General features: G+C 35.4%; 1 pseudogene; it reads right to left on the bottom strand.

Annotated features, from left to right (window-relative positions):
* Positions 1 to 14,359: 14,359 nt before the first annotated feature.
* On the bottom strand, positions 14,360 to 14,834 carry LOC119057806 (peptidyl-prolyl cis-trans isomerase A-like; annotated as a pseudogene).
* Between the last annotated feature and the right edge of the window lie 4,548 nt (positions 14,835 to 19,382).

Below are 19,382 nucleotides of genomic sequence, written 5' to 3' on the forward strand. Positions count from 1 at the left end.
ACCATTACATTGGGCATTAGGATTTCAACTTATGAATTTTAGGGAGCAAAAATATTCAGACCACAGCATTCTGCCTGCCCCCCCAAATTGTCCTTATTACATGAAAAATGCATTCATTCCATTTCAGCAGCTCCAAAAGTCTTAACTAATTTGAGCATCAAGTCTAAAGATTAAAGTCTGATCTAAATATCATCTGAATGAGATAGTTACACTCAAGGTATGATTCACCCTGAGGAAGATTTCTTTCCAGCTGTGAACCAGTGAAATCAAACAAGTTATGTACTTCCAAAATAAAATTGTGGAACAGATCCATTACAAAAAGGAGAAATGGGAAAAAAGGGGGTGACAGTTCCCAAACATGTGCAAAATTAACTGGGCATAAAACATTAAATCTTAAGACTCTAGAATAATATTTTCTAGCTGGATGTCCTGTTTGCTGGACCCACTAGGACTGAAGATCTACCTTCTGGGTGGGCTGGGACAGCTTGCTCCCATTGCTTTGCTGGGTGCAGCCCAGCCCCCATGGACTGAATTGTAGGCCCGTGGCTCTGCTGCTCTGGGGTTAAAGGGTGGTCAGCTGGGCATTGCCCTAGTGGGGGTTCTCTTCAGTGCCCTTGTCCTCTCTGTGGTCTTCCATGTGGGTCACATGCCTGAAGATTTGGGCAGCTTCACACTTGGAAGTCTAGGTGGAGTTAACTATCCCTCATGTCTGTATTGGACAGGTTTCTGTCTTTCATGGTTTTGGGCAGGAGTCATCTGGCTTGTTGAAATCCAGGTGATGGTCCCCATTTTGAAACCAAGGAAGTAGCCCTGATGATCTGAGTCACTTTTGGTGTCCTTCTTCCCTGTCTTAAATGGAGAACAGTGCACTTTCACAGCCACATAGCTTTATGGTCTCATTCTGCAAACTCTAAGAAGTACTACAAACTTTCTTCAATCCTTCCTGTACCTTTTTTTGTTTAGCTCAAATTAGCTGGTTTTCTGCTGGGTGCTAAGTCCATGGCTCACACTCATACTAGTCTCCTTTTCAAATAATTGCTTGGCCACATCTTAGTTTTCCTTTTAGAATATACTTTCTAATGTTTTTCAGTATGGATAGGCTAAGTATATTCCAAATGTTAGTTTTACTTAATTTTTTATTAATAATTTTATATTTAAGTCATTTCTTTCTTCTTGCATTTACTGTAAGCATTTAAGAATAACCAAATAACAGGGCCATACCTTGAATTTTACTTAGGAATAGTTTAGAATTTCATCACTCACAAGTTTTATCTTCCTCAAAGCACTAGGACATGAACACAAGTCAGTCAAGTGCTGCCACTGAATAAAGAGGATGGCCTTTTGTCTGTTGTTTAATAGAATGTTACTCATTTCCATTCAAGATCTCATTAGAATGGCCTTTACCATCCATATTTCTACCAACATTTTGTTCACAGTCACTGAAGTGTTCGCTAAGAATACCAAGTCTATCTCTTTTCTTTCTGGGCTGTTACCAGAATGTCTTTTAATGGTCTGTTCACAAAAATGGAAGCTCTTCCTGGCATGTGTTTTAAAACTCTTACAGCTTCGACACATTACTCAGTTTCAAAATTGTTTCTACAATTTTAAGTACTTGTTATAGTAACACCCCACTTCAAGTACTGGTTTTCTGCCTTTTCTCTCTTTCTTCAGATTGCTTAGGCTGCTGTAACAAAACACCACAGTTTGGACAACTTATAGAGAATTGATTTTTTTCCCTAGTTTTGGAGGCTGAAAGTCTGAGATCAGGGTGCCAGCATGGGTGAGTCTAGTGAATGCTCTCTGCTCACTGTGTTCACCAGGTAGAACAGACAAGAAATTTCTCTGGGGCCTCTTGAATGAGAGCACTAATTGCATTCATGAGAGCTCCTCCCTCATGACACGAAATGAACTCCCCAAGTCCCCACCTCCTAATACCATCACATTAGGATTGGGATTTTAACATTTGGATTTTCGAAGAATACAGACATGCAAGATACGGGAGACCCCCTCAAAGTATAACTAAGATTCTGATCCTTAATTAAATCAGTTACATATAAGGTTGATGAAATATTGGAGCAAATTAATGATACTATATATACTTAATCACTTTTTGCAATTTTTTGCATAGCAACTTTTATCAAAACAGGGTTTGGGGTAAGGTACATATTCAGATGCAATCAAGAGCATTAAGAGTGATATGGCTGTAAACACTTTTTCAATATAGTTCAGATTAAATGATAAATACCTGGGAATTGGGTATGAGAAAGAAATCTTCTGGGATGGACACTGGGGATTAAAAGTCAAGGGTAGCTCAAAATTTCTATCTAAAATAAAGAATTCCATTTATCCTTAGTGATATTGGGAAATAATAAATGGGTCGTGTTTGGGAAAATATGATATATTTAACTTGGGGAATGCGAAGTTTTACTAGCATGTTGATGTTTATTATAGATACTTGATAAGATACTTAGAAAATTTAAGTGCCATATTGGACCTCAGGAGAGTCATTTCTATGAAAATGATGAATATATAAAATTAAAAGAAAGTATATGAGAGTGAAATATAAAGTCATGGAAGCATGAAAACTTAAGAGGCTTTACAGACAAATATGGAAGTAAAAATGAGTTAGGAGAATGGCTTTCAGAGTAGCAGTGTGAGGAGTTCAATGGCCCTCAGTGGAACAACCATAGTGGTTAAAATATAAAACTAACCACCAAAGGCAACAATTTTAGTTACTGGAAATTATTTCAATTGCATACAACTAGGGAATAAACATTCATTCAAGAACTTTACTAAATCATTTTACGGATATAATGCTGAATTTGAGTCACAACCAAGTCCCCCTCCCACTCCAATTCAGCTTGGGGATAAAAGGTCACCTGGAGTGGCAAGCAATCACATTTCTCGTCTTTCCTGGCTCCATGTTCTACAAGCTCCATTGTAGGCCAGAGAGTCTGGAAGGTCTGGTGCTCAGTCTATCTACATCCCTGCCCCAAATTGTAAAGTAGGCACTTCACCGAAGATGCTGCCGCCAAATATTGGAGCCCCAATTCATGTGGTCCCAGCTCACTCACAGGGTAAAAGTTTCATGCCAGGAGAGGCAAACTGAATTCAGAGCCTCCTGACTCTACACAGCTCTCCAATGTAAAATAGGCGTAGCTCCTGGGGAAGAGGCTGCTTTCCTTAACCTGAACTCTGGAACAGTGATGTAGAAGTTTTTTCTGAGGATGACAGGAGGACTGTAAGAGAGAGTGTTCCTAAGATTACTCCAAATAAAATGATTCCATTTGGAAACAGATATGAAAAGTTCGAGCCTGAAGTTGTTATTAAAAACAATGAAGCCCTGGCTGCATAGCTCATTGGGTTGGACAGTTGTTCTGTGCATCAAAAGGCTTCCAGTTGGATGCCTGATAGGACATGTACCTAGTTTGAGAGTTTGATCGCAGGTGGGGCACATACATGAGGCAACCAATGATGTTTCTCTTTCTCCTTTCCTCTTTCTCTAAAATCAATGGAAACGGCATCAGGTGAGGATTTAAAAAAAATTAATGGAAATTTTGGTTGTAAGAAGTTAAGAGGGGACTGGAGCTATCAGGCTCCATCATACTTTCCTCAATCTCATCAATGGTCTGAAATCTCTTTCCTTTCAAAGGTGATTTTAGTTTTTGGAAAAGCCAGAAGTCACAGGGCACCAAATCTAGGCTGTAGGGTGGTTGAATCGCCTGGATGATTTGTGTTTTGCCAAAAAAAAACAAAAAAAAAACCCCTCTGCACAACATGTGGTGCATGAGTGAGCACATTGTGGTGATGAAGCTACGAGTCTCCAGTTGCCTATGGCGGTGGTCTTTTGAATCATCTGAATAGTTTCGGTGGAGGAATGTTCAAGTTTAATGCAAAATTTGATGCAGATTCATTGCTCTTTTGGCTCAGTCATTTTGAATGTGATGGTTACACAGTACACATGCTCACTAAATGATGTCTCTCACCCCCACTGACTAGTACAGTGAAGTCATCATTGTTCGCACATGTGCTTTCCAGTTCACTCTCCTTGGCTGCCAGGTTATATCGATGTCCTGCAAACCGTTCTTATTATATTAACAATGGCTGTATTTTTGGGGGGGAGACTTTATAAACTCAGATGTGGTTGGTTGGAAGGGATTTATTTTATTTTTAAATTTTATTTATATATTTAATAGTTCACTTTTTATTATATTTCCCATTATCATTTGTCTCCCTTATGCATATCAATTTATTGTTATTGATTTTATCACAGGAAAATACCAAGGGTTTTAGGAAATTTATGACAGAAACAAGAACAAAGACCAATTATGTGTTATTATAAGTCACAAAGTAAATTTTGGAGGAATATTTTTACTGTATTTTTAATATAGTTAGAAAACTATCATTTTACTTCATAGGATTTTCTACATAGATTTCCCCAGTAGTGACTTAAAGCATGCTGACTTTTCCATTACATGATACACTGAGGTACTTAGTAGTAAAGGGAATCTTGATGGACAAAAAGTAATAAGTGCACACAGAGTTTCAGATCTAGTTATTTGGAATCTCCCACAGAAATGCATTGACAGATGGGCAATGTTGGAAGAAACTTTATCTGGCTTTCATGATAATGTCTTAACATCAGCAAAAAGGTATAATTCTGAGAGTACATTTCCCTGATTAAAACACTTCACTATCCCTGTAGGGTAAAAGTGGATTTCATCTAGTAATAGACCTCTTGAGAGCAACTGTTTTTTTCTAATTGCTTTAACCATTAATTTACAGACATAATTCAAGGTGTAATATTAAAATTTTAATTTCAGTATATAAATTGTGGAAATAGTAAAATCAACTTCTTGTGAATGTAACCAGTAATATTAATATTGTGGTTTTCCATTCACTCACTTTCTTGGTGAGACCTTAAACACATAAAACATTGGAAACCTGGAAGCAGAGTATATGTCCCAATTTTTGCCTTTTTGAAAAAAAATGAGTCGTTATATGCTACATGTATATATGTGCATTTAAAATTATTATATCCTTTAAATAATCAAGGAGAATGATATGTGAAAGTCTTCTCATCCTAAGATGAGCATACTACTTTTCTTCCATGGGCTCTGTGTTAAAGAAACTATTGTGCTGATTACCCAGAGTGGAATATCATATGAACTATCCTATTCCTATTGAAATCATCTTTCAATTCTTATGGATGTAAATGTCTGAAAATATTTTCTCCTTCTATAATTGTTGTACTCTCTATCAATTACAACATAGGTTACTAGTCCTCTAAAATATCCATTAGTCTATATTTCATTGAATTACATTATATAACTTTTCAGTGTTCAAATTGTTATAAATATATACATATATAAGTGTATGCATATGCAAATATATAAAATCTTGTCATTATATAAATGTGCTTTGTGTTAGATGGTATAAATGACACATGAAAAAGTAAATTCTTTTTTTTACTCTCTACATAATTAATATTAGGTATAATTGTCAAGATTATTATTTTTTTACAAAGGGACATTATAAAGAGCTGTGTATTGAATTGGAATAATCCAATGAAATAGTATTATTTCAAAGCTAAAAGAGCTGTTAAATCTTATCCAATAATAGCCATTCAATTTTGAATAACATTACTCGTTTTTTTTCTCAAGCCTGAAATAATGAGATGAAAAGTGGCATTGTTTTTGGTGGAAAAGTCTAGAGAACAAGACACTGATGGTTTAGGGGAGACACCAAAGATAGGGTATTAAAACAATAACACCTACTTCTTGATTTCATTTAAAATTATTCTAGATATTAAGATGCCATAAAAGATACTTTAGTGCCTCAAAGTCCCATAGGTCTTTAAATTAATAAAATGTAAAAGCTAGAAAAAATACAGTAATTACCTAGCAACATTATCTCATAATTTAAATAAGACTATCAAGGTTTAATAGTAATGGTTTGAACTTGGTTTCTGTTTTGAGATAGAAGAACCCAGAGACTGAGAAACATCCTTTAAGAGATAGAGACTAATTAAACAAGAGAAAAAAATGAATTAATGAGACATCAATGATTTCAGAGGGAGAAAATCCCAAAGTCTGATGAGATTTTGACTTTAAATTGAACAAGTCTATCCAATACAGTATGAAACAGGAAAACAAATGGATAGATTTACTTATGGGTATAGTTGCTGAATTTTGGGTAAATTTTGAGAATGGCATTTTTAATTTTTTAAGGAAAATTAAAAACAAGATTATTTTCTTAATTGGGTGGCCACAAGGTTCTGAGTATAAAAATGGAGAGACTGGAAAATATACTTACTAAGGAAGACTGGAGAAAATATTGCTGTGGAAGGACTGGTGGGCAGAGTTGAGAATGAAGTTGAACCCAGTTGGAAACAGTAAAATAATGGTGGCACCACTGTGTGCAGTTGTGTGATTTTTCTTTAGTTGCATTCATCAGTTCGGGGATTTTAGAGAGCTGGCAGAGAGGCACATTTATCTAGGTGAGGTCCCACCACCCTACCCTCACACACTGACATACATACTACCTGTCAGTGTGGAAGAATACGGTAGCAAAAGTGTTCAGAACACTGATAAAATAGACATTGGCATCAGTGTTCAATGAAGAATGAAAAACCAGCTCTAGAATAGAACATTCTCTGCAGGGTGCTCAAACTCACCAGTTGGACCGCTACACTCAAAATGCACTTTCAATAGGTCACTCTTTCTTCTATTACTTGCACATCATTTATTTGACTTCTTATTAGTTGGTGATTAACACGTACTTCTACTCTAAAGTTTAATATTATTTTTTAGGCCAAAAAGTACATTTCTTTAAACATCAATATTTTCTGAGTTTTAATAAATCTAAAAATTCACTTCACTTAACAGATAGTATAAATGCATCAACCCAAATTTTAAGTAAAAAGTCAACAGCAACAAAATTAGAAATTCAAAAGTGTAACTGAACATTGGAAAATATATATTATTAAGGTTAATGTTTCAACTAGCATTTTTGTTCTTCTGTCATTTTAGAAAACAAGCCCATCAACACCATTCATTTCTTTCATGCTCTCATTTCCTCAAATTTATATATGAAACTAAAAGAAATAGAAGGATATAGTTAATATTTTATAGCTGCTTTATTCTAAAGTGATGTGATTTTTCAAGGGACTAGGCATATGTCAAATTACTGCAGTACTACAAATCTTGGAAATAAGAATTGTGTTGCTCATTATTCTTGCATAAATGTATCTAGGTGTAAAGTTAAAAAGCGGAAGCAATATGTTTTCTTGTTCCTCAACAGTGTTTGATAAACCATTCCTTAAGAAAAAGAGCATTTCATTCTTTATGACTTTGTCCTTTCCCTTTTCCTCCAGCTCTAAATTTATCTAAGAGCTTCACATAGCATGTCTGAGAGAATTATTTTGTCACAATCAACCTTGGAGATAATGACAAACTTAAAACAGAATACATTTTCTAAAATAATAAAGTTCCCATGAATAAACTATAGGACTTTCAAAAATAATAACCATTAAAAATAGATTTTTTGAAGAAATAATGTAGTGATAACCAAAATATTTATTTAAATTTTCTCCCTGGATATGATATAGATCTACTGTCAAAATTTTCAGTACTCAGTGCTATCAGAAGGGTTTTTAAATTTTTAATGTGGGACCTTAGTACTATCAGGGATCTAAGAGAGTTTCTTGCTTTTTGATCTAAATTTCAGGATGGAAGCCAGTACTGTGTCGCAGTATTGTTTAGCTTTCTGTGAATTACTTAGGTAATCATTTGAAAACACAAAATTTAATTAGATTTACCTAAAGTAGGCAACTATGTGAGTCCATGAAGCTGTTCTCTATATAAATTAATGTTGTGGAATGAGAACTCTACGTGTTTTATGTTTGCTTAAATTTAAATTATATATGTATATGTTCATATATATTTATACAAATACATATTTATACATAATTATTGTAGATATATTTAATACAACATTATTATTCATATTTTTATGTTTTTTCTTGTGCTCCTTAAAGAAGACTCTTTAACATTTCATGTAATACTAGTTTGGTGATGATGAACTTCTTTAGCTTCTCTTTGTCTGGGAAGCTCTTTCTATGTCCTTTGATTCTAAATGATAACTTTTTTGAGCATCTTGGTTGTAAGTACTTGTTTTTCATCACTTTGAATACTTCTTGCAATTCTTTTGTAAAGTTTCCATTGAGTAATCAGCTGAGGCTCATAGAAGCTCCTGTGTAACTGTTTTGCTCTCACTGTTTTTAAGATTATTAAAATGGTTTGGCATTTTAATTATGCTGTGACTCTGTATGGGTCTCTTTGGGTTCTTCTTATTTGGGACTCTATGTGTTTCATTCACCAGGTTAGGGAAGTTTTCTGTCTTTATTTTTTCAAATACAGTTTCGATTTTTGCTCTCTCTCTTCTCCTTCTGGAACCCCCATCATGTGAGTGTTGGTATGTTTGAAGTCATCCCAGAGGCTTGTTACACTCTTCTCATTTTCTCAGATTTTTTTTTCCTTTTTGCCATTCTGATTGGGTGTTTTTACTTCCTTTTATTTCAAATTGTTATTTTGATTTTCAATTTCATATACTCCACTAATGATTCCCTGTAAATTATTTTTCCATTTCAGTTAGTATATCCTTCATTTCACACTGGTTATGTTTTATGTTTTCCAGGTCCTTTTTCATGCTGTTTAAATTCCCTCTAACTTCTTCTACTCTTCCCCTAAGTTTTCGGAGCATTCTTATACCCAGTGTTTTGGACTCTGCATCTAGGAGATTGCTTGTCTTTATTTTGTTTAGTTCTTTTTTCTGGAATTTTGTTCTGTTCTTTTATGTGGGGTATATTTCTTTGTCTCCTTATTTTGGCAGCCTCCCTGTGTTTGTTTCTATGTATTAGGTAGAGCTGTTACATCTCCTGTGCTTGTTAGAGTGGCCTAATATAGTAGGTGTTCAATAGGTTCCAGTGGTATGGCCTCCCTGTTAATCCGAGCTGAGCTCTCTAGGTGTGCTCCCCTGTGTAGGGGTACACCCTCCTATTGTAGTTTAGCTTTGATTGATGTTGACACATCAAGAGGAGGGATCATCTCCAGGCTGATTGGCTGCAAGGATTGGGTACAACCACCATGGAGGATCTGCTATGCAGGGGCCCACATCACCTGGCAGAGCTTACTTCATCAGGGTTCTGGTGATTGCTGAGTCTGCCTCTTGTGTGTGTTTCTTGTGGAGATGGTTGGAAGGTGCTTCAATGTGGTCTCAAGCTGTTCACCAGGTACTCGAGCTCTGTAGGAGTTGCTGGACAAGGTTAGCCACAGCCTGTGTTCTGCCTGGGGCAACCAGGCATGACCTAAAAAGTGATCTGCAGATGGCTGGTACTTATTCTGGGGTTGGAGGTGCCCAGGAGAGGCCAAGCTGAGAATGAAGGCTTGCTGCCACTAGTGTCAGGCCTGGGGTCACTTAATAAGAGGTGCATACAGGTCACACTGAAGCCAGGTATTGCTTGTTTGAGAGATTTTAGGAAAGTCTGATGCATGAACCAAGACAGTCCATTTATATGGAAAAACCACTGGAAACAGCTTGGTTGGGCCCATAGGTTGGTGGGTACAGGGCTAAGGGAGTCAGCAGGTTAGAGCAAACAGTAACAGCCAGATTATGGTGACTCATACGGCATCTCACTGCTGACTCTGTCAGGAAAGGATTTAGCAGAGAAACAATGGCATCTGCCAGCACTTCTGTCTGGGAAAATACCTTCCCCTCCAGCTCTCACCCTGATCCCAGAAAATTCAGTTTTTCCCTGTATGTTCCTAGTGTCTTCTGAGCTGCTGCCCCAGCTCTGGAAGTAAGAGGGTGTAAGTTTGCCTAAGTCTTTCCTTTACGGGGAACTGCCTGGGACCACAGGATCTCTTTGTTTTACTCAGCCACAATTCCCACTTGTTTTCACAGTCAGAATTTATGGGGACTTCATGTCCCAGTACTGGAACCCTGGAATGGATGGCCTGGTGACTCATTCCTCAGGGCAGACATTGACAGCCAAGGTATATTGTCAAATTTTTATTTGCCCACATGTTGGTGTGGGACACATTTTGCATCTCTGCCTATCCTACCAGTCTCAGTGTGGCTACTTTTTATGTTCTTAGTTGTAGGACTTCTCTGAATCATGTTTGTTCTGTAGTTTAGCTGTAATTTTGATGTGGTCATGGGAAAATGAGAATACTGCATTTATCTACGTTGCCATCTTTACTAGAAGCTATAGATTTTACTCTATTAAAAAGTTCTGTTACCTATATATCTTTTAAAACTATGAATAATTATAGGTGGGAATGAAGTGATGAAATCAACTCATTTAGGAATGTAATGTATCACAAAATAGATATATTTTTTAAAGATTTTATTTATTTATCTTTAGAGAGGAAGGGAAGGAGAGAGGGAGAGAAATATCAATGTATAACTATCAATGTATGGTTGCCTCTTGTGAGTCCCCTGCTGGGGACTGGCCTGCAACCCAGGCATGTGCCCTGACTGGGAATCGAACTGCAATCGTGTGGTTCGCAGGCCCACACTCAATCTACTGAGCTACACCAGCCAGGGCTCTCAAAATAGATATTTTTTAAAATACCTAACTTCATATGTTTTTTTTCCTTTCAATACAGGATCACAAAGCCATTACTATTTAGGAGAGTATAGAGCATTTTCTCCTTTATCTGAACTGTGTCCCCAACTTTAATATGATTACTATAGACTATATGGTTGATATCTCTGAGTTGTATGTGTTATTAAATGTTTATACTTGGTTTATCCTGTGACTTGACATATAATTGATAATGAAATATTCTTTCATTTCTAAGGGTCTCTGTAAATGTTTGTTTATGGTTCATCTATAGGGGTGATGAGGTGGAGTAAAAATGGTCAAAAATTATAGTAAATGTGAAAGAGTACAATCAACTAAAAATTTTTAAATTGTCAAATGAAAGAAAAAGAAATGACTTAAAAATGTAGTATTGACTATTTCTCTCTGGGGTAATTAGACTATTTTTAATAAAAATGTGATATTTTAAATGTGAACCATCATTTAAGTTCAGCTATAAGAATATTATAAATATAATTTTAATGTCAGTACAATTTTCCCTTTGTTTTGGAAAAAATTTGTGACTAATGGAAGGATTGCTCAATTTTCTTATTTGTTCGCTATGACCCTTGTCCAGGTTTCAATTTTTTAAATTGTTTTAGAGATTACATGTAGCACCTCTTCTAAATTTGGTAGATTTGGGGCATTGTTTGTGTCAAACAGAATAAAAGTTAATATATAATCCAGCAATTCCACTAACAAGTGTATATCCAAGATAAACGAAAATATATATCCACATTCTTATACAAAAATGTTTATAGCAGCATTGTTTATAATTGACAAAAGGAGGGGACAAACAAAATGTCCATCAACAATGTAATTGGGAACAAACTGTGGTTTATCTACATAATGGAACATTATACAGCCATAAAAAGGATGAATTACTGATACATGCTATAACATGGATACACCTAGATGTTATGCTACACAAAAGAAGCTGTTACAAAAGATTGCATAATGTAATTATGCCATTTATATGAAATGACAAAAATAGGTAAATCAAGAAAGACAGGATATAGATTTTTGGTTGTTCAGGACTGGTAGAATGGGGGAATGGAGACTGCAGAATAGGTGTGAGGGTTTTTGGAAGGCGATAAGAACATTCTAAAATTAGATTGTGATGATGATGTCACAAATCTGTGAATATACTAAAAACACAATTAGTACTCTTTCAAAAGGTGAACTAATGGCATATGAATTATAATAGAATAAAGCTATTATATTTATGTAATGCCATTTTATATTTGTTTAAAATCTTGGGAAACTTTTATTTCTTTGTAACATTTATTATTTACTTCTTTAAGTAACATTTATTACTTAAAGTATAAATGTTAACTGCTTAAAGATTAAATATTAATTCTTTTCCACCCAAGCCATATTATAATGGTCTTATGCTAAAAACATATTCTTTAGGAAAATCTTTCAGGAACCTAGCAAGAATTACTGTGTTTTCATTAAGTACCTTAACTAAAAATAATTTCACTTTATTTAATTTAAAATATGAATTGAGATTCAAAAGTAAAATAATACACTTCAAAGTGTCATCATAGAAATGTTTATTTATCTTTAATTAAAAAGCAAGATTTTTGAGCCCTGGCTGGTGTAGCTCAGTGGATTGAGCACAGGCCTGTGAACTAAGGGATCCCGGTTCGATTCCCAGTCAGGGCACATGCCAGGGTTGCAGGCCAGTTCCCAGCAGGGGATGCATGAGAGGCAACCATACACTGATATTTCTCTCCCTCTCTCCTTCCCTTCCCCTCTAAAGATAAATAAATAAAATCTATCCTTTGCAACAACATGGATGGAACTGGAAATCATTATGCTGAGTGAAATAGGCCAGGGGTTGAAAGACAAATACCATATGATTTCACCTTTAACAGGAAGCTAAACAACAAAACAAACAAGGAAGCAGAAAAAAAAAAACAAAGACACTAAAATAGAGAACAAGGGGATAGTGACCAGAGGGGAGAGGGAAGGAAATTTAAGGAGGAAAAAGGAGAGGGATTTGGAGAAGCAAATATGAAGGACACAGGGATGAGAACTGGGGGGGGGGGGTGGAAATGGGAGGGAGGTGGGGAGCACGGGGTGGGGGGGCTGGGATGGGAGAAACAGGCAAAAAAACTGTACTTGAAAAATAACTAAATAAAATCATTGAGAAAAAAATATTTTAAAAAATAAATAAAAAGCAAGATTTTTGAGTGAAATATTTTCTACTTAAATTTTATTTAGAAGATAGCTATTTTTTTGTGTGGAATTCCTTGATATTTTACTTTTTTCCAGGGAGAAGAACTAGTTTTGTATGTATTAGGAAATTTTGCTAGCATCTCCAGGAGGCATAAAAATGATTCGGTTGTTTTCTTTCTGGAAAACACCCAAGTTAATCTGCTTCCTCACATAGCATTATCAGTTAGAATTAAGTCAGTGCTTCCAGGTGCTCTGTCCTCTGCCCCAGGGTCTCCTCCTCCGCCTCCAGATAATCCAGATGAGGTAAATTTTATTATGGGTGACCTAGGGTCATTGCTCCACTTAAAAGATTCTGCCAAGGAGCCAAGTTTATGTTAGGATGTTTATTCCTGTTTTATTTTCAAAATTTGCAAAATGTTACAAACATATCATGGTGGTGATTAGCAGCATATACATTGAGATCATGTTTTTCTAGGGACATTAATGTCTTTTAATCTGAATTTTTGATATCATATTACAGTAATATGCATCTAGCATTAATGATTTTTATAAGGATTCAATGTACAGTTGTATAAAAAGCTTTAGCAGAATAACTTAAGTAGTTTTAATAGAGATAATACAACTGCATAAATTCTGTCCTTTCATGCCTCAGGGATTTTATCTATAGTAGGCAAGTCACTTTACATAAATTGGGAAATAGTACCAAAGATGTTTGTTTGGAAATTCCTAGTACATTTTGGAAATGTAGTCACTTAAATATTTGTAAAAAAGGCTGGTGGTTTACTAAATCTAATCAGGAGAAGGACAATGGCAAATGATGGTCACTGAAAATTAAGATTTTATCAGAATCCCCAGGATCCCCCCTTAATGAAACTCTGCCGTGGATATTTTACTTGTCTGCACAACACCTCTCCCACCCCCTTCACCTCTTATTAATGCTTCCACACTTCCCCTGCAGCCAATTTACTTTTAAATTAGAAGTAAAGGTAACTGATCTCAAATATAGAAAAGGACAAACTGCTCAGATCTAACATCCCATCCACTGTCAATATTTACTGTTGCAGTGATTGACATATGACCCAATGTGGTCCAATAATGTCAATGTAGAGATGACTGGAGCCTTTAGAGAAAAAAAATAAACACAAATCATTAGTCTCCTGAAATAACCTCCAGGACAAATCCTCTTTCTATACTTGAGTAGTTAAAGGAGCAAGTAGCTCTGTGACTATTTAGCACTAAAAGGGGAGCCAGCATTGGAATAAACCTTATATCACACAATGCAGAGTGGAGAAAATGAATGAAATTGGAATCCTTATGACAGTATGATTTTTGTGTAGTTTTTATTTCATAATCATTTATTTAACTCTGCAATCCAGTTAGACTTGGAAAGGGTAAGAAAAACATGGAACACAATGAAGTGTGGTGAGAACACGATTACAGAACATTCCAAGCAGATGAGGGTGAAGTGGTGGTCTTCTGAGCTACAGAAGGAATGATCTGGTATTTAAGAGAAAACACAAGTCAAATTTATTAGAGTTGACCACAGTCAGTAATGGTGATCTTGCTGGTCTTGCCATTCTTGGACCCATAGCGCTCCATGACTATCACATCTGTGCCATCTTCCACCTGGCTGAAGTCTACATGCTTGCCGTCCAGCCACTCAGTCTTGGCAGTGCAGGTGAAAAGCTGGGAACTATTTGCTGTGTCCAGCATTTGCCATGGACAAGATGCCAGAACCTGTGTACTTCAGGATGAAATTCTCATCATCAAATTTCTCCCCATAGATGGACTTGCTGCCTATGCCGTTGTGGTGTGTGAAGTCACCACTTTGGCATATAAATCTCAGAATAATTCTATGAAAGCAGAAATCTCTATAACAAAATCCTTTCCACCCAGTGCTCAGAGCGTAAATGTTTTCTGCTATCTGGAGCTTTGTCTGGAAATATATCAAAGGAGATGTGGCCCAAGGGCTTATGATGTCGAAGAACACGGTGGCATTGACCATGTCTGGGTGCAGAAAGATCCCCAGCTGCAGTGTCTGCAAGGTGCTTATGATATCATTGTGCTGGTGAATTAAATCATGCATAAAAGCTCCCTGCTCATTACTGAATTATTTTTTGTTTTGTTTCTTGCAACGGAAAATATACTGAAATACCAAATAGTCAGATATGTTTTCCTATTGTTTCTGATACTAACATTTAAAAACACGTAGTCTAGTAAGCTTCTAAAATCTATTGATTTATACTGTTAATCATAATAATTACATTATAACAAAAATTAAAATTTACATTCTAAACAGGGAACAATGCAAATATACAAATGGCTTAAATATTATGGCTTAACTGAATGTTGGAAAAATAAAAATCAAATCTTATTGTGTAAAATGCAGTGACTCATTCCAATGATAATAAAAATTGATAATCATTTGTAAGACATTATATATTTTGTCACAATAACTTGTCATGCATCATAAAGACATTAAAAAATTTCTTGTTTCTACCTTTGAAAAAAGAATATAAGATTATTTGAATACAATGGCATAGTTTACAAATGTTACTGTAAAATGAAAACAATTGACCATTTGAATGTATATTTAATGCAGTATGTATTTGTTAAATAAACTTCATGTGAATTTTTAATCTTAAAATTTCTTCATCTTAAATAAACTTCATCTTAAATAAACTCAATAGGTGACAAGGATTACTATATAGTATATGCACAAATACCTAACTTTTGCATATTTTTAAAGTAGGATGAAAGTATTGATTTGCATATACAGATACTTAGTTCAGGTATTACATGATGTATATTTGAAATTCAGGTATAAAACACTCCATGGGATAAAATTAAATTTGATAATTTGAGAACTTGATATTTTGTTGTTGTTCCCCTTGTCTCTAGGCTATTTCATCTCTCTCTTTCTCTCTCCTTTTTATTTTAATTGGCTTGTTTTTCTGTTGTTTAGTTGGGGGTGGGGAGGTTAAGCATTTTGATGTGTCCTTTAGATCACCCTTGTTATTCTCTTTCATCCTCACTCCATATTTGACCTCCTCTACCATGTTATTTTTATTTCCATTTCTTTTTTGTTTCCATAACTTTTATTTTATAACTTCTTTGTTTAAATTTCCTACATTTTATTTCTTTCAAAAGAATTTAAACTTTCTTATTAGAACATTTCTGTGATTATTGTTTTACAATTCTTGTCAGCTTCCAATGCGTGATACATATAAGTGTTTGATGATTATCTTTTATCTTTCGAATTGTGATTTTAATGGTTCTTGGCATGATGCATTTTTTTAAACCCTAATGTTTTTTTAAATACTTTATTTATTTATTTTCAGAGAGAGGGGAAGGGAAGGAGAGAGGGAGAGAAATATCAATGTGTGGTTGCCTCTCATGTGTCCCCTGCTGGGGACTGGCCTGCAACCCTGGCATGTGCCCTGACTGGGAATCGAACCGCGATCCTTTGCTTCACAGGCCTGTGCTCAATCCACTGAGCTACACCAGCCAGGGTGACACATTTTTTACTATATCCTGTATTTTTGCTTATTATATTGTGAGACTATGAGTGATATATATTTTTTTTAATTTTCAGCAGGAATGTTTTCTATGTAGATTTAGCACACTGGAAGACAGCTGAAAGACACATCCCAGGTACAGGGAAGTAGGTGGGGAGCCTGCATTGCCAGGTTGAGCTCCAGGGTATTTTTATGACCTTCCCCAATGATTTGCTCTTTCTGACCGGCTTTTACAATGTCATATGCCATCTTTTCTTAATATGCCTTGAGTGGTCAACAGCAGGCTTCTCTAGCATGGAAGAGGCTTATTTGGCAGCTATCTGGCAGATGCCATTGCAACATACAGGCACTTATGAGAGAAAATACAAGTTAAGGCAATATTTTTTTTTAATTAGTGACAACTTTTTTATATCAAGATCACTACTATATCAGAACCATTAATCTACTGAGTCCTTAGGCTGGGGTTGAATCCCTCCAGGTATTTATTTCTGTTATGTGATTTAATAAAGATGACCCATTAGCAGACTCATTAAGTATGAGCACACAGCATTCTATTTGGATAGCAGCACAGATGCCTCCTTGCAAGGCAATAATAATGTCCAAAGCCTTTCTGTTTTGGAGGACAGCCTTTTTATCACAGACATTTGTAGCACCAGGCAGGTGCTACTGGAATGGGATTTTTCCAGCTGAGGCCCCTTGTGACAAACTTCCCTGAGGGCTAGTACAGCTGGACAAAGAGACATTTGGAACCCAGTCTATTTGACTCGCCACCAAATACCTTTCAGATAGCGGAGACCAGAGAAGATATTTTTAACTCGTCACAAGCTAACCTCTTAGGACAGAGAATGTGACAGAAGGAAAAACGTCATTTGGTTTCCACATAAAGGCTCTCAGCAACGTTTATCAGAAAAAATGCTGGTCTAGAGAGAACTGCTTAACTCCCCTGTTTGTGAGGCCAGCACAAACAGCAGGTTCATAAGGAGTGTAAGCCTGTGTTTTATCTCTATGGTGTTTCCTTCTTATGATAAAATGACATAAAAGACATAGACATTAAAGATCAAAATATCTCTGTGAGCAAAGGGTCAAAAAATAAAGTAAAATAAAAAACCCAATAGTCACTAGACCCAAGAAAGTAGCTTCACAAATATTTTTTCTCACAATCTAAATTTAGAAGTGAGAAAAAGACTCACCGCTTCCATTTTGTTAGTTAATTTTGTTCATTGGATTCTACATATAAATGACAATATATGGTATTTGTTTTTCACTGACTGGCTTATTTTACTTAGCATATTAATCTCCAAATTTATCTATGATGTCACAAAAGGTAAGGTTTCCTTCTTTTTATAGCCATGTAGTATTCCATTGTGTATGGGCACCACTGCTTTTTTATCCACTAATTTACTGATGGGCAATTGGGCTGTATGTAGATCTTGGCTATGGTCTATGAAATAGGTGTGCATATATTCTTTTGAACTAGTATCTCAAGATTCTTAGGGTGTATTCCCAAAAGTGGAATAGTTGGGTCAAAAGGCAGTTCCATTTTTAACTTTTTGAGGAAACTCCATACTGTCTCCCATAGTGGCTGTAACAATCTACATGCCCATTAATAATACACTAAGGTTCTCTTTTCTCCATATCCTTGCCAGCACTTTTTTGTTGATTTATTGATGATAGCCATTCTGAAAGGTATGAGCTGATACCTCATTGTGGTTTTAATTTGCATTTCTCTAGTGATTAGTGATATTGAGCATCTTTTCATATGTCTGTTGGCCATCTGCATGTCCTTTTTGGAGAAGTTTCTATTCATATCCTTTGACCATTTTTAAAATTGGATTATTTGTCTTCAGGATGTCGAGTTGTATAATTTTTTTCTACATTTTAGAAATTAACCACTTATCAGCCTGTATTACTGGCATATATGTTATGCCTTAGAGTTTTATTTTTATTTTGTTGATGGCTTCCTTTGCTTTGCAGAGCTTTTTAGTTCAATGCAATTCCATTTGTTTATTTTTTCCTTTATTTTCCTTGCCCTCGATAACCAAAATATTGCTACAGGAGATGTCTGAAATTTCACTGCTTATGTTTTCTTCCTGAATTTTTATGGTTTTGCAACTTACACTTAAGTCTTCTATCCATTTTGAGTTTATTCTTGTAAATAGTGTGAGTTGCTGGTCTAACCTCATTTATTTTGCATGTATCTGTCCAATTTTCCCAACACCATTTACTGAAGAGACTGTCTTTACCCCAGTATGTGCTCCTGCCTTCTTTATCAAATATTATTGACCATCTTCACATGAATTGATTTCTGGGTTCTTTGTTCTGCTTCATTTATCTATACATCTGTTTGTATGCAGTACCAGGTCTTTTTCAATTACTCTTGTAGTATAGTCAGGTATTGTGACACTCCCAACTTTGTTCTTCTTTTGCAAGATTGCTGAGGTTATTTGGGGTCTTTTCTGGCTCCATATAAATTTTTGGAATATTTATGATAGATCTGTGATACATGCCATTGGTATTTTAATAGGAATTATGTTGAATTTATAGATTGCTTTAGGTTGTGGACACCTTAGCCAATTATTATTAAAGAAATAATGGCTGATATTCTCCAAAATTTGATTTGAAAAATGTTAACTTCTACTTTTAAAGATTTTAAGCAATCACCAATAAGAATAAACTCAAAAACATCTACCCCTAGATACATAAAAACAACTTTTTTGGTTCAATAAATTGTTAATAATATTAACAGCTGCTTTATCAGAGGTCATGAAAATCAGAAGGCAACAAAATGACATTTTCAAAGTGCTGGCAGAAAAAGGCTATTGACTGAGAATTTTATATGCAACTAAATCGCACTTCAATAGCAAAGAAAAAAATGAAAAGATTTCCAGAAAAACGAAAACTGAGTAACCAGAAAACATGCCATACAAGAAATAATAAAGTAAAACTTCAGGCCAAATGAAAAGATAGTAGATTTTTAAAATATACACAAAGAAATAAAGAGTACCAGTAAAGGTAACTGTAATGCTAATATGGAC

Source organism: Artibeus jamaicensis, unplaced genomic scaffold (assembly GCF_021234435.1).
Source record: "Artibeus jamaicensis isolate MK-2021 breed Jamaican fruit bat unplaced genomic scaffold, CSHL_Jam_final scaffold_916, whole genome shotgun sequence".
Classification (NCBI taxonomy): Eukaryota; Metazoa; Chordata; class Mammalia; order Chiroptera; family Phyllostomidae; genus Artibeus; species Artibeus jamaicensis.